This window comes from Pteropus alecto, unplaced genomic scaffold (genome assembly GCF_000325575.1).
Source record: "Pteropus alecto unplaced genomic scaffold, ASM32557v1 scaffold78, whole genome shotgun sequence".
NCBI classification, from domain to species: domain Eukaryota; kingdom Metazoa; phylum Chordata; class Mammalia; order Chiroptera; family Pteropodidae; genus Pteropus; species Pteropus alecto.
Window position 1 is genome coordinate 3,925,381 of NW_006443124.1, and position 16,362 is coordinate 3,941,742.

Genomic DNA, 16,362 nt, shown 5'->3' on the forward strand with positions numbered 1-16,362 from the left:
TGAATGCAGGTGGGAAAGAGAGTAACTAGGTGCGCAGTGATCATCCAATTCCCCACCTTATCTGCCTGGTGGGTCCTGAGAACTAGTTACACTATTGTCCTACTCCGCTCACTACCCTCCCCATAACCCGATCATTCAGGAATCCAATGGATGGCCTGGGTTCTCTTGACTTCCTCCCCAGCTGGAAGGGGGATGGCAGGGTGGGGGGTGGGGGGACATTCTTCTGACAGAGCCTCTCACACAAGTGCTAAGAACCCCTGCTGGAAGCAAAGTCCCCCTCTAGGTCCTGAGCCCCTTCTGGCTGTTCCATTCTTAGGCAGGTGGGCACCTCGTCAGTGCTGGTTCCTATTTTCCCCAGGCCCTGGCTTCTGGGCCATCCAGTTTTCTCTATGTATGATGGGGACTCACTAAGCAGATGGGATGTGCTACTTCCAATCCAGCCCTGAGACCTGGGCAAGGGGACAGAGAGAGAATAGGAGGTCTCTGTTTGTGTGCACAGAGGTGCTGCTAAGACTGCTTCCTGGGTCAGGCCTGCTCCCTCAGCAAGTATTCTGGGCTCTGGCAGGACAAGAGCAGGACAAACAGCTCGGCCACAGTTTCTTGGCACTCGGACCCCAAGGACATAGGTTTCCCCAAGTGTCCCTTTTTTTTTGAAAAAAAAAAAAAAAGTATAATTTTATTTGTACACTTAAAAAGTTGTACATAGAAACTTATAATACAGTTCTATAAAACTGGAAGAACTGTCAGAGAAAATAACCTCACACAAACCTGGTACAACTGTCTTTCTGACTGAGGGACCGGGTGGCCAAATTGGAATCATAGCAACAGCAGCTACTCTGAAGGAAACATCCCTTCCCCAGGGTCCATGCCTCTGTGGGAGGAATTTCATATTCAGTGTGGGCAGATGGCTCAGTGCCATATTTTGCTCCTTCCTTCCCAGGGATGGCACTGAAGATGCATGATTTCCAGGCTCCCACGTGGCTGTAATGACTCCACAGTTTTCTTCACCATATGATATTCACTGACAGTTTTTAGATCTTACAGCATGTACACACTGCTGAGCACATTCTTGACTTTCGAGGCCTTTTTTCATTTTGGTCAATCAGGTCAAAATTATTAGTATCACAAGCAAAATCTGAAGGCTGGAAACAACTTCAAAAAGCACAAAACTGGAATTCTGCTCCCATTTGTTTTTAAAGCTATACTCCAACTTTTGGAATGCATACTCGAATTTTAGATGGAACAAATCTGAGGTTATGTATTTATAGTCATTTAAGATATTCGAACTAAGAAATTCAGTTCAAAATAGTAAACATTTGAAGTTATATCCTACCCCAAGATACAAACACTCAATGCAATCTATTAGTCCCACTTCCTGTTGTGACAAATTCCTATGAAACCATTCCGACAGAATGCTTCCAGGACCTGCCCTCTCCCTCTGCCCCGACCCCAGCTTTTCGCAAAGCTCGTTGTCTAAATAACCCTGAACAATGACAATTTTTTTCACTATGACCTTAGCTTGTCCTGTTAACTATAATTATGTATATAAACCTGCCTGCATAGAAAGTTGTAAATGCTTCATAATGAGGCAATGCGGCACCATTGTCTGAGAGCAGGTTCTGGAGTCAGACTTGGGATGAAATCTCAGCTCCACCTTCCTAGCTGAAGGGCCTTAGGCAGGCGACTCAATATTTCTCAATGCCTATGGTTCCTCTCCTGAAACAGGACGATGGCAACAGGCACCAGCCTGACGCATAGTAGGTGCTCCCTACATGCTCACTGCTGTTTTATTCTATTTGTCTTGACATTGCAGTTTTCCCTAATTGCAATCCCGTTGCAAATGTCACAGTAGAGAACACATGTGAGTGTGGAGGGGGACACACAGGTAAGCAGTATGCATAACCTTGGGGGCCAAGTTCACATAACTAGATTTTTAGCATTGCGACCCTCCATTTGGCATGGACCCACCACTCGAGTTCAGGGACCAAAGACAACCTAGGAAAGGAGTGAAGACTTCTTTTTCTTTAAAGCTCCATGCAATTCTATATTTCATTGCCCTCAGAAAACCACCCCATCCCCACCCCAAGCCATGTCATCCTAGAGTAACCTCCTTACTTCTGCAGCCCACATGCCCTCAGCACCAGGGAGGGACCTGCTTGGCCCTTACCCCCGGGGTTGTTTTCTGGTTGTCCTCAAGGTAAGTGGGGCGCGGGCTCACCCAGTGAGAAGCCCAAAGTCTCCTTCCCTCCAAGTGGAGGGAGGTGCTGCTGAGCTGGCCTGGGCAGGCTCACCCACCCTTTCAGCCAAAAGCCCAGTAGTCAGGATGTTTCCACAACATAGCTTAATGGGGGGAGAGGAGGGATGGGAATTGAATACAACCTAAAAATTCAATAACAAGAGATTATTAAAGTAAATTATGATACAGTCAGGCGACGGAATACGATTCAGCCACTTAAAATGCTGTGAAGCGAGACTATGACAAAAGATGCTCAAGACAGATTGAGACAAAAAGCAAGCTAAAAATAGTTTACACAGTGTGACGATACGGTTTGATACTTTTTTAAAAAACCTTTCCCATGCATGCGTGTTGATATGTTTTACACCTGTGTACATGAGCATGCATCAAAAACAGATTGGAAGATGCACCAAAATGTTTGCAGAACAATCACTGTGTGGTGGAATTAGGGGCAATCATTCTATTCTTTGTTTTGCTTATCAAATAGCATTTTCAATAATGGCCATGCATTATTTTTGGAAAAGGGAAAAAAATTAATTTTAAAAGAACATTAAGAATTGTCGCACCTCCAGTTATTCTGGCTGTGCCACTTCTTACAGAGAAGAGACAAAGGCACAGAGCACCAACAAGCTCCCAAACTCGGTTCCACTAACAGTCCTTCTCAGTGGGGGAGAACGAGCTTCTCCACAGCAGAGTGGGCCCATCTCAGGGCCAGGATGGTCCTGGCAGGAGTCACTTTCTAACACGTCCCGACATGTGTTTCCAGTAACGCTGTTTGTGGCCGCTTTCTTCTCTTATCGCTCCTCCATGACCTTTCTGGTTACAGACTCACTGGCTGGAGCCAGGTGGATTTGTTTGATTTCAGTTGATGGTGATTAGGAAGAGGAAGTGCCAGAAGGGATTACCTCAAGTTTAAACCTATTTCCAGTAGAGTCCCCGGGGCCTTTAATTACACATCTTGGGTCTGTTTGGTAAAGAAGTGGTCAAAGATGTGCTTTTTATCTCCCTCGGAATCTCCTGTGACTGGCAGCATTCCATCTGTGCCTAGTGTTCTCATAAACTTGACCCACAGGGTCCCGGTGGGAGGAGGGGTGGCTCTGGAGAAGGGAATATGAAGCTGAAAGCTGGCGACAGCCATTTTTAAGAGCACTGTATCTTTGAGTCCTTGGTCAAGCCAAGCTATTTTGGAGGATAGACAGTCAAGAAAGACTAGGAACCGCACTTCCAAGAACAGGGAGTGTTTTGTGTCCAGAACACTGCAGTTCCCAGAGGAGTCTCTGGGTCAGCTAATGCTGACCCACAAGGATGAGGATGGTCAGAATGTGAAACACTGAGCCAAATCCAAGAGGAGACTTTTCTTTCTTTTTCTTTCTTTTTTACAGGGTTCCCCACCGCACTTCTTGGTACTAGCATTCCTCAGAGGTATTGCAGGTTGGGCTCCAAACCACTGCAGTAATGGCAGCTTTACCGTAAAGCAAGTCTTGCGGTAAAGTGAGACTTGCGGTAAAGCGAGTCTTGCAGTAAAGCAGTCATAATCTTTTAGCTGGTAGAGGGTCTTGCTTTTAATTTATAGAATGCTCATCCTCTGTGAGGTGCAGTAAAGCTAAGCACAATGAACAGAAAGCATTCCTGTACTGAAATAGTAACAGCTGGAATCGCCATGGACAGGCAATCACTGGGATGACCGAGATATCAGATCAGGTGTGAGGCAGACAAATAATCACTTTTCTGCTACAGGTGGGCCTAGTCAGAGATATGAGGACCAGCTGGGCCTCAAAAAAAAAAAAATTTTTTTTTAAATAAAAAAATTTTTAAAAATAAAACCTTTCCTACTTTCAGATTTCTCCAGACCCCTGCGAGAAGGCAGACACGGGGACCTTCCCTCCCCGCATCCTGGCACAAGTATGCTGCCATCCTCTCCCACTTGGCAGTTAGCGAGATTGCCAAATTACATAGTTGCTACAGGCCCAAGACTGGGGAGTCTAATATGTAAAATGCAACTTTATTGGGGGGAGGAGAATAAGGGCGTTCAGTTATGGAGGGTGTTAGCACATATTGGGTGTAAAAGCGAAGTCAGGAAATTAGGAATTATTCTTTAGCTGCTTGTATTAAAGACACGGAGATGTAAGTCAGATGCACACACAATTTTAGGCCGTAGGACTTCAAATTTCCCTTTATGTCCCACGGAGGATGGAATTTAGGAGAGGAACATTTGGTTAGGATAAAAATGAGAACAAATGGAGTTTAGTTAGAGGCCTCTTTCAGCCTAGGCTGAGACCCTTACCACCCAAATTCTGCCTCTGGCGAGGCTATTTCTCCCATTACCCCAGTACCCCAGCAACTCTCTTTAGCAGGAGCACACAGCGACTTGAGTACAGATTCTTGCTCCAGTCCCCAGAATCTTTCAACCCCCTCAAGGCAAGCTAAATAATATTTTTTTTCTTGGCACCACCGTCATATTGGAGCAGTGAAAACAGGCCCTGAAAAATAGAGTGTGGTCTCCCCTAGAACAGCTTTACCGGAGACAACCCAGCCACCCCTCAGCTCCCAGGACCACACCCTGTGAGGCAGCCCAGGCCTGGGCAAGAGAGGCTGCCCAAGGTCAGCTCGGGGTGTAAAGGCTATTGTAATTCACCCACAGTTTGGCTGCAATACAGATATGCAGCCTTTCCGTCTTACATCAGAATTGCTCAAAGTGCAGGACCCATATGCTGATGGTACCTTAAATGATGGTAGGCGGCACATAACATTTTTCATTTGAATGGTAATGTAGTTATTTCAGTGTGAATTCAAAAACAACAATGAAACAGCACATCAATGGTTATGGATATTGGTTAAGATGAGGCTAAGTAATAACACTTTTAATAATATTTAATAATAAAAATTAAATAGTAATTTAATAATATAGGTGGTATATAAGTAGGGCAAAATTCATGAAGCTGATTTGGGACAATTCTGTGTCAGCTAAACAAATTAACCAATGTATATGAAAAACTCAAACAAGTATGTTAAAACATTAGAGACAGCCTTTCATGGTGCTAAGATCTATATAATCAGAAAGCCCAGGTTCAGATGCTAGCTCTATCGTTTACTTAGCTCTGTGACCTTGGACAAATCACAACCCTTTAAGCCTGTTTCTTCATCTGTAAAATAGAAATAAAATTTTCTATCTTATAAGATTGTTCTAACAATTAAACAAGGTAATACTCATAAAGTGCTTAGTATAACACCAGGCATAGAACAAGTGCTTAGACAGTAAGAGTGATCTTTATAAATGGAAGAGCTCATTCTAAAGTAGGCTACTCATCTATCTGTTCTGAAAATTTCCTTACAAGAAGATGCGGCCCAAATAGCACAGGAGCATTTAGTCCTGTGGGTCATGGATCCGCTCTCAGAGAAATAAGCATGCAGACACATTGCAAACCCCAAAACTGCATACAATTTTAAGGTGTTTATAGTTGATACCCCCTTTAACCACTTCCTGAGCTGACTATAGACCTGTTAAACTAAGATGGAGAGCCCGGGTACCAACAGGTATTTCCACCTACTTCTGCCCCCAGAAAGGCGTAGAGTCAGCCCACATTCTGGATGCATTCCTAAACCAGACTTTGGTTCTCTCTTGGGTGCCTTTTAATACACAGGCTACTACAGCTTTATTCTCTACATGGGCAAAATGTAAATAAAGTCTCAAGGACCCCCACACACCCCTACCCTCAGTAACTGGCTTGTTTTCCTTGCCCTATCTCAGCACAGTACAACCTGGCCTTGCAATTTTTAACTCAGTGCTGATGTAGCTGGGTAAATTCGAGGGACTAGCAATGTACCTGAAAAACCATGGATCCCGATAAGCTGCTGATACAGTGTGCCTGAGCTTCCGCTGGTTCTATTTAAACACTGATAGACCCTTGGGCAAACAAGAAACCTTTTGTGCTCTGAGCATCCACAATTGCCATCCGGAGTCCATTCTAGCCCAGGCCAAGGCTCAGGGTAGGCGGAGTCAGGGTGGAGAGAGGCAAACTTTTCCTGTACTTTATCAGATAAATGCACACAGGCAGGACAAAGTTGATCTTCAATTCTGGGGCTCTGAGTCTTTGTCCCTGGCTCCTACCCCACCTTACAGAGATCTTGTAACAACTGAGATTGAGAAAATGTTTTCTGGGAAACTCACTGTGGGTCCTTGAAACAGGACATATGCACTAGTTGAAGCCATGACCCACCCACATCACACTAAAAGAGATGAATGACTCAGCTCACAAAGAAGCACAGAGAGGAAGCTAGTGAGTTTACCCACATGCACTAATGTAAACAGAAAAGAGAGTCAAGGTTAAGCCCAAAGAAAATCAGACTGTTATGAAGCAGAGGACAGGGTTGTTTCTTTTAACCATTTGAGTTTAGGGTTATTTAGTAAATAGCTTTTGTAAAGCAAGAGTTTTGAATGTGAATTTCTTTCTTGAATACTAAGTGGATTAGAGCAGGCTAGGTGTCATCTGGGAGCTTTGCTATAAATGCAGAATCTCCAGTCCCAGCCTAGACCTCCTAAACCAGAATCTGCATTTTAACAAGATTCTTAGGCAATTCATATGCATGCTATGGTCTGAGAAGTACTGGTTATAGTATATATAAAGCTCCAGGAAAGGTGTATGAAAGGATAATAAAATATTATAGACTGTTTCCTTCAGGTTTGCAACCTAAATAGTGAGTATAAAACAATAAAGTTCAATTTAAAAGGATGAGACTAATAGTAGTAGACCTGTTAATATAATAAATTTTGTTTTTAGTAATCAGTTCTCAGGTCTAAATAAATATTTCTCATGAATAGCTCAATATATATGACATCAATTGGGCAACTTCAAACACCCTTTTTGAAAACAAGCTTATTCTTAGAAGTCTAAAGACTCGATGCTTTTCCCATGAAGGGTCACAGCTGTACACGTTAGAATTAGTGGCATTTTAAGAGGTTAAAAAAGGACTCCAGATTTAGCATTATTGACAGAAGGCAGATTTTACAAAATCAGAGTTGAAATGTTTCCATAATCAACATGGATTACCTTTGGCGGGTAAGGGGTGGGAAGGAGAAAGAAGTATCGATTAGTGGTCAGAATATCCCTGTGTGACCTTACCCAAGTTACCAGACTTCTCTAAGCCAGCTCCCTCAGTGTAAAATGGGGATAATAGCCTTTGCTGTTGAATTATTATAAGATTAAAAGGCACTATAACAGCATTTGGACACAATAAGTGCTGAATAAATGTAAGCTATTAAGAATTTGTATCAACATACTGTCTCAAGATGTCATTCTGCATAATTTGAGAGTGAAGACATCAGTCCTGTCTCTGTCCAGTGCTAACTCTAAGAGCCTGCAGAAATCACTTCATTTAAGCAGTAGCAAGAAAGATTCCTATCTTCAGCGAGTCCTGTCTGAAAAACCCTGTAGTGCGAGCTAGGGAAGCTAAAGCTAAGCTCAAGGTCCAGGCCAGATGGGGGTGACACAGTGATGAGAGGTGGGTCTGAGCCTACTCCATAAAGAATATGCAAGGACCAGAGGCCACCTCGGGTGGCTGTGTTAGCATGGATCTTCTGTGCCTCTAGGCTAGAACCCCCTATTCCCACTTCCAATAAAGAGGAGTTGTCAGGCTGGAAGCCCTGGGGAAAGAGAAAGGAATAAGTATTACAGGTGGATCGAGAAGGGGCAGGAGAATAAAAAGAAGCAGGAGGGGCAGGTGTTGTATCACTGCTAAGAGTTCATCTTCCAACAACACAGACCAAATTAGTCTCAGCCTCATCACTCAAGAGCTATAAAGGGCAAGTCAGTTAACCACTCTGAGCCTCCCTTTTATAAAGTATAAAATGAGGATAATATGACTACCTACCCCAAAAGTTTGGGATGATGATTAAATGAGGTATGTGTATAAAGAACGAAGCAGGGTACTTAGCACATGATAAATGCTCCATCCATGGTACCCATTACTATCAATCTAAGGGAGGCATCTGCAACACAACAATAATACATGTATTCACTGTCGGTTTAATCCCTGGGGTCAAGGAATTTGATGTGAATTTCAGATCACCAGAAAAACTAGGTCTCTTTTGGATACCTATTAATGAAAGACGAAGATTACAGGAGCCTTTGTTTTAACTTACAAAAGCCTAGTCATACTCCTCAGCAATGAAATAGTGAAAAGCAGCATTAGAAGTTGACTCAAAAAACACTACCATTTTAAGATTCATTAAAACTAGCTGAAAAGCAGGAAAAGGCAAGATAGCCTTCAGTGTAGCAAAAAGACTTAAAAAATGTAACATCTGACATAGGCAGAATGGCTTAAAAAGAGACCTCATCTCATCAGACTGTGCTGGTAGGCGAGTACCACACTATATAAACAGAATAAATTAATAAAAACAAAGCTGAAAAAGAGCAAACAGTTGATTTTGGTGGGTAGTGATATTAGAGGTAACTTTTAGATTTGTTGGTTATTTTTGCAAAATCAGGGTATTTTTAGAAACTCCTAGAAGACCAAGGGGTTAAAAAAAATGTTGATGGTCTAACAGCTTGAGGCACAGCGAAGAGAGGAGCTCGGGTGTGCACCTAAGGCAGTGGTTTTCAAACTTTAACTGAAAAACTTTTTTTGTTTGTAAATAAAATCTTGAGACCCAAATATGAGCAGATAAAATGCTTTTATTAAGCAAATTCATTTACATGTTCAATTTGAATCTCTGCTCCACTTAGGTCTGCAAATCACTGCACAAATAACTACACAGATTGAATACATACTCGAATAAAGATATTTTATTGTTTTTAATGATTAAAAGTATTTTTAGAAGATAAAATTCCAATTAAAAGCTGACAGACTCCTACTGTTTCTTGAAAGGTAGTTCAGAAACATTTAGAGGATTACTGGGGCTAGTCGACTGCCAGGTTTTCTATATGGAACACCATATAGACCCAAGGCTTGCCATGGGTTCACACACACGTCTTTTGTGTTCATGTAAAGCAGGGAAGGACAGTGAGCAGAAGACACCCCAACATCTTCTGTTCAATGACCAAACAAAACTAACACGAGAGGCATGGAGAAAAGGCAAGCCTGGGGACACTGTGACAAAGGCCACATCTGTGAAAAGCTCCCAGATCCCAAATAAAAGGAGAAAACAAGCAAGTCGTTCCTGGGCAGGCTTGGATTTGCGGGGTAAAGGTACAGACACACAGACTAGGAACATCTACCTAGGAGCATTCAGGAACTCAAACTGGAGGGCTTCTGGAAGGAATATAAAGCCTGTGCTTTACTTGTTGGGTGGGGCTAAGTGGGACGGTGAAGGAAGGCAGAAAGTAGCTAGGGTTGACATGGCCCAGGCAAGATGAGAAGGGGAAGGGAGAGGTGGCCACTGAGAAAATGACCTTCTCTGCAGTTGTAGAAAAGAAATGTGTAGGAATTCACGACAGGAAAAGGCAGAGAAGTAGAGTGATCTAAGAAGCACTGGAAAGCTTGTTAGGGGGAGGTGCAGAGAGGCTGGCAAAGAAGGTCTATGAAGAAGCAGAAAAGAATTTAAAGCAAGTGCAGAAAGAAACAAGGCAATGGATGAGAAGTTCAAGGGACACTTAGACCTAAATCCATACAAAGATATAGTTTATGGCAAATTCTGTAATATAATACAAGTGGCCCAAGAAAAAAGGAGGCCAGAATTTCAGCCTATAGAACTCAGGAAACGAGAATCAGAGCTGATTGGACTTATAGAGTGTTTTGATGTGATGAGTGTTGAAAAATGATTTGCCAGGGGGAGGGAGGCTTTGGTTGCTTGGTGGTAAAGAATGCATAATAATCCCTTTTATAGTAATCTTTGAGGATCAAACAAACATGTATATAAATATAAGGTCCTACATAAACACATGATGGTATTACCAGAAAAGCAAGAGGAAGTCATATTCTCATCTGGACTGCGGGGATTTAGGAGGAAGAGTGGTGTGATTTATTAGGGATGGTCTAATGACAGCCTTTAGGAAAGAAAGAATGAGGAAAGGAAGAACTTAGGAAAGTTACATGGTCCTGAGAAGGAAACGAAAGCCCTTGGTTTGAGTTACAGGTTTGTGCTTTTCATGTCCTGCCCTTGGATCCAATTCTGAAGCTGGTTGGAGAGCTGCAAAGAGCTGTCTTCTATGTGCCAGGCACTTTACCTACGATATTTTTAGAACTAAAGACAGTACCGAGAGGAAACTTGGAGAGGGCACATGAAGGACCCAAGATTACACAGTTAATAAGAGGGGAGTGAGTGTTCAAGCCTTGGCCTAGTAAATGCATGCTCGCCTCTCCCACGAGCAGCTGGTATTCCAGGTCGCAGACTCGCAGCACCCCGAGATGCTGCCCATTCCATTCCTCTAGGCTCCTCGGGGGTAGCTTTGCCAGGTGGCAGTAATCTTTCCTCACTTGGAAGGTATTTGGTTTTATAAAGATCTTTAGCGTCCTTCTGGTGAAATTTAGAAGCAGGTAATCATAACTTAAAAAGTATAAAAAGCTTCTTCCACCACTATACAAATAAGGCAGAGAAAATAACATACTAAGATTCCTTGGACAGGAAAGCACTGTCTTCTATCCTGCCCAACCCCATCCCTAGACCAGAAGAATCTCCTTGTGGCCAGGGGCTATCTTGTACAATCTTGTGTACACTATAGCCAAGGTCATACACATCATAATCAGCTAATGAAAATAAATATATATTAAATAAAGGCCTAGAACAACTATATGCAAGCCAGAGCATTTCAGTTATTATGCAAGATGACTAAGTCCTAGCGATCTACTGTGCAGCATGGTACCCACTGTTAACAGTATTGTACTGTACACGTAAAAATCTGCTAAGAGGGTAGAGCTTATGTTAAGTGTTCTTATAACCCCACCCCGCCAAAAAAACATAATAAAAAATAAAGAGGGTAGGAAAAAACTTTTGAAAGTCATAGATATGTTGATGGCATAAGACAGTGGCGATAGTTTCACAGATATATATGTATCTCCAAACTCATCAAATTGTATAAATTAAACAGGTACAGCTTTTTATATGTCAATCATATCGCAAAAAAAAAAAAAGTGGTTTAAAAGAAAAAGAAAAAAGCAAGAGCACAAGTATTTCCAGCATATAGAAACTCTTTTTCAAAAGTAGAACTTTATCACTCCTGACACAGGTGATTTTCCAAATTTCATCTGTCTTTCCAAGGGGAATAAAATACTGTAGATGGAGGTGAAGCCAAGGCCACTTGGAATCTGAAGATGCAGGGAAGGTGTCTTGGCTTCTCTTCAGCTATCTGATGTCACCAAAGTAGTGCTCTTCAGGGCCAGCTTGGATAAACTTATGACCTCTGCTTGGCCCTGTGTTCCTAAAAATTTTACGAGAAGGTCACTAATAAACTAAGTGTGTAAATGCTGCATCATCTAGTTAAAAAATAATAACCTAACTGCTACCGGAGCTGACTTACACTACATATTTTCTGCAAAACACATTTATTTACCTTTCCTTCTAATAAAATACAGCCAGTAATAAATAAAAGGCAGTAAAAGTATCCATGGCTTGCTATTAAAACTTGATATGTTTTTAACGACAATTTTTAGTATAGTTTTTGGATGGATCGGGTATTACTTGAAAATAAGCACCCAATGTGGACATGATTAAGATTGGCACTAAGGTACAAACAAAATAATTTGTCCTGAGTACAGTGTCTGTACTCAGAGAATTTAAACGTCTCCCCCTGAAAGATCAGATTGCACTTTAAAATGGTCCATATACTTCTACCAATGAGTCACTTGTATAAAAATGCCACCATAAAACACATTAGTCTTGTTTTTTTTTAAGCTTAAACTACAGTCTAGTTAGTTCATCACACTCTTACATAAATGCTACAGTGGAGGGTGAAAGTCTTTGGAATTTCAGGGATTTTTTTTTTCTTTTTTGTGAAGAAAACCTCTTGAGAAGTATCCAACCAGTTCCTGGAGACATAATCACATGTAAAGAAAAGTGACCCGAATAAAGAAGGAATTTTTTAAAAAAATCCTTAGTCACTCTTTAAATTCATTCTTCAATTTAGGCGAATCCTCTTTTGTAGGGGGCTCCTAGCAATTAGCTGGCAATCTTACCCTGTGTCTAAAGGATTAAAGCAGGAGCAAAGAACAAAAGGAACAGATTTGCCACACTCTTCCATCAGTCCTCCTTTCTGCACGAGTCAGACTTCATTTCCTCCACGGCCGCCCCTCCTCACCTATCTAATCTTTCTTCCTTCCACCCATGGTCCCTTAGGGGAAGGACTTTTAAAAATAATATTAGGAAATATTCCTTCAGAATATACAAAGGCTTGAAAATGGTTTCAGAGATTAAAGAGTGGTTTTTTGTTTTATTTTGGAATTCTGAGCAAAGTGCAACTTTTTTTCATCATTGGATCTCTAAAAAAGTGTCAACAGTAGGTAATAAACCAACTGAATTAAGTTTACCATAGTCTAGACGCACTCCCTTCTCTCTTGCAATGCTCCCGGAAGGTCGCCGCATTAAAGGAGGCACTGCCTGGGAACAGATGTGACATCTGTTGAACTTGCTGTTCCATCTGTCACTGACATGGGCCACATATAAACCTCTAGAACTCTTGGGGACTTTAAGGGCCTGATAATTCCATTCCTCTTCCTTTACCCTTAAACAATTCCAGTCGAGGAGGTTCTACTCTATTTTAAAGGACCTCCAAGGAAGAGTCCACGATCACATTTAGCCAGATATTTAGAAATTAATTTCCCTATGGCCTTTCTCCACTGCTTTGTACACACATTCCTTGTTACAGTCTTGGCGTAAAGAAGAGGAAAATATAGTAGCCATGAGCTTTGAGAAGACCTACACAAAGAAAAAAACATTTTCAATTTTACCCAACAATCAATGCCATGCAAATATTCTAATAAAAAACTAACTCACAATTTTAAGTGTAGGTCTACATGCTCTGCAGCTTTCTTCTATTCGACCTTCATTTTGGAGTGAAGATTTTGAAATGAGTTCTTACCTATTATCCTTATTTGGAAGCTCTGTAGAACTCTTGGCAGGAACCAAGTCTGACCATTTATAACTCCACCAGATGGGTGTTAGAAAAACATAAAAGTTTGATTTTAATACCTAAATCTAGGGAACTGATAAATCACAGGAGGGCTTAAGGCCACACACAGGTGGGAGATCTAGTACAGATTACACCCCATCTGTAGCCTCAGGAACAACATATATAACTATCCCAAATAAGGCTTTCCTCATACACATGCCCATGGGTACACAGATCGAAGGCTTGGGAGTCACTGAGTCAGACTGAAAGAAAGAAAAAAAAAAAAAGTAGACTGCTTATTTTGCTTTTTTTGGCCATTAGTGCCCACTTTCTTTTTTTAAACAACTATATAATAATACCAAATGATGCTAGTAATAAAAGCGTTGGTTAAAATATTGATCCATCCGGTGGCTCGCTTACTAATTTATTTGCAATCCCAAAAAGTAAAATATAAAGTGGAAATAAATCATGGATGTGTAAATCTTCAATGTTGATAATCAGAGAAAAAGAAACATTAAAATGACCATAATGACATCTAAACTCAAATAAAACCTGTGAAATGTTGTCAAGATAAAAGACATGGAATCAGGAAGCAGATGGCAAAATTCTAAAACCTCATTTAAGGGAACATTTTAGGCATTTCTGACTGTTGTGCAAATGAAAAGGATGTGTCAAGTGAAACTCTAGCCGAGATATAACAGGTTGCTCCGGTGCTCTCTTACTTGGCTCAGGAAGTAACTGGCTTAAATGGGGGAAGCAGCTCTCAGTAGGGGACGTGAATGCAAACCCTAACATGCAAGGTAAAAAGTCACTACAGCTCAGGATGAATTCCAGGAGAGTCAAGCTGGGTTTCATAGTCAGAAGGCAGGCCTTCCTTACTATAGTTTAGCTGATAATTGCTTTGTCAAAAAATCACCTTCTCTATTTGAGATTTAAGTTTTTCAACCATTTTCTTCTTTCCCGCGCTGCTATACCACTCGTGAACTTTCCAGACAACTAATGCATAACAATGAATACTGCTTCTGGGTGTTCACAGTACAACTGAATATAGTTTTTTTTCTCAGAGCTCCAGTGCTAATCTTTCTAAGACTTAAAGGAAACCACTTTTGTCAGTTTTGGTGTCTATAAACCTGCAATCACATACGGATCGGGGAAAGTTAAACATTTTATTTCCAACATAAATGGTAAAAACAAATTACTTTTAGAACAGGATGAACAACATAACAAAGCAGGACTGGGAGATGTCTATTTCATATGATTACATCTTAGTTTCTGACCTGGATGGAATACTGCACAAATGCAAATGAATTCTCTATATTTACATCTTACTAATTCACCAACTGATGAACTTAAGAATTAAAACTCTCAAAATCAGAAAACATGCCCTTTGGTAAAAGAAAAAAAAAACAAAACAGATGTTTAAGTAAAAACAGATATTAAACCAAAACTTGAATAATGTCTCTATCCTTTAAGTGACAAATTCTGAGAATAACTGGAGGGCCGAGGAGATCAAAATGCCATGCTGTAGATGGAATATTTAAAAAATCTTATAGACAGGGAAACTGTCCTCAGGACAGGTCTCCATTCACAGATTTTCCATAAGAGCAAGTCTTTCTATAGGCCATAAAGTAGTAGGTGATACAATAATCTGGGTTATAAAACAAGCCTCTTTTTAGAATGGGGATGATATAAAAATGAGTTTGTCACTGTCTTTTCCTCCTGAAAACCTTTTAGTCAAGCTAAAGTTATTCTCCCCTTTGGGAATTCCTGGTGTATTTCTTTGACATGTCCTCCACGTTATTAGTAGCAGAGTCTGTAAAAAACCAATACTCAGAGGCTGCCTGTCAAAGGGCACTCTAGGAAGGAGTGGTACGGCTGAATTCAAAGCTGAGGCCAGTGCTCCATTCTACACACTCCGAGGGGTGTGTATTTGCTGATTCTCACCTCTAGAATCTTGCCACCTCAGGCAACCACTTAAATTGAATTATCACTTCTAATGGCCTTGAAACTCCCTTTCAGTAGTTATTTCTTCCTTTAAATATAAACACTTAACAGCTAAGAAGAGGATATTCTAGTGCAAGAATATAGTGAAGGTCAAAAGAAATTTGATCTGTGCTACAAATGACTCATGCTGGGCCACAGCTCAAGTCAGATGACTTATACCTAACAAGAAGAAGAAAAAAAAAATCGGAATATTATTTACTTCACTAAAACTGTTGTTTCTTTAAAACTCTACACAAAATTGATCTTATTAGTAAAGAGTCATTCTTAGTATTTTTTAACACATAAATTTTGATAACACCTTTTATTCTCATAATAAGCAATCTAACTTCCTGAAAGAAAAAAAAAAAAAAAAAGCTATGCAGAATCCTTTAAACATAGTTTGTAAATACGTCACGTAAGAGACATGAGGGATCTCTGTGGCCATAGGTGAGCCCTGGTTGTCCCTCAGGCCAAGGTCAAAGCCAGTTTATTTCATAAACGTAAGCAAATAGTAGTGGTTCTTCAATATCCCCTTTCAAAATAATTTATTTTAAAGACCTACCCATTTCTAAAAGACTTATTCTTAATAATGAACCTACCAAAGAGAGACAGAAAATAAGAGAGAAAAATGAAGAGTAAGGAATCTAGGATCTAGGTGACATATGGTACCAACTTTATGCATCTGAAAAGACTTTTAGAACATTTAAAAGAAATCATCATCTTTAGTATTCTATATATTTTTTTTTTTTTTTGAAGACACTGGGAAAAATTTTTATTGGGAAGAAAATTGACAGGTGATACCTATTGGGTCTGAGATGATATAAATGATAGACAATTCCATGTTATACACAAATAATTAACTCTTTGAACCAAAAATCTGATTTCAGAAAATCTATTGGAAAAATGATAGTGTAAACATGAGGTCAAGTTCTATTGTGTGAAGAACTGGAAAGAAAATAATAAGAGTTATTTAACTTAAATAAAACCAAAACAAATACAAAATCCTCCTACAAGACTGGAAATAAATCTTCAAAATGTTGCTCTTATTTTTATGTTAGTCATTCTGACTAAGGACTGACTCTTAAAGCATATCAAACTGTAGGT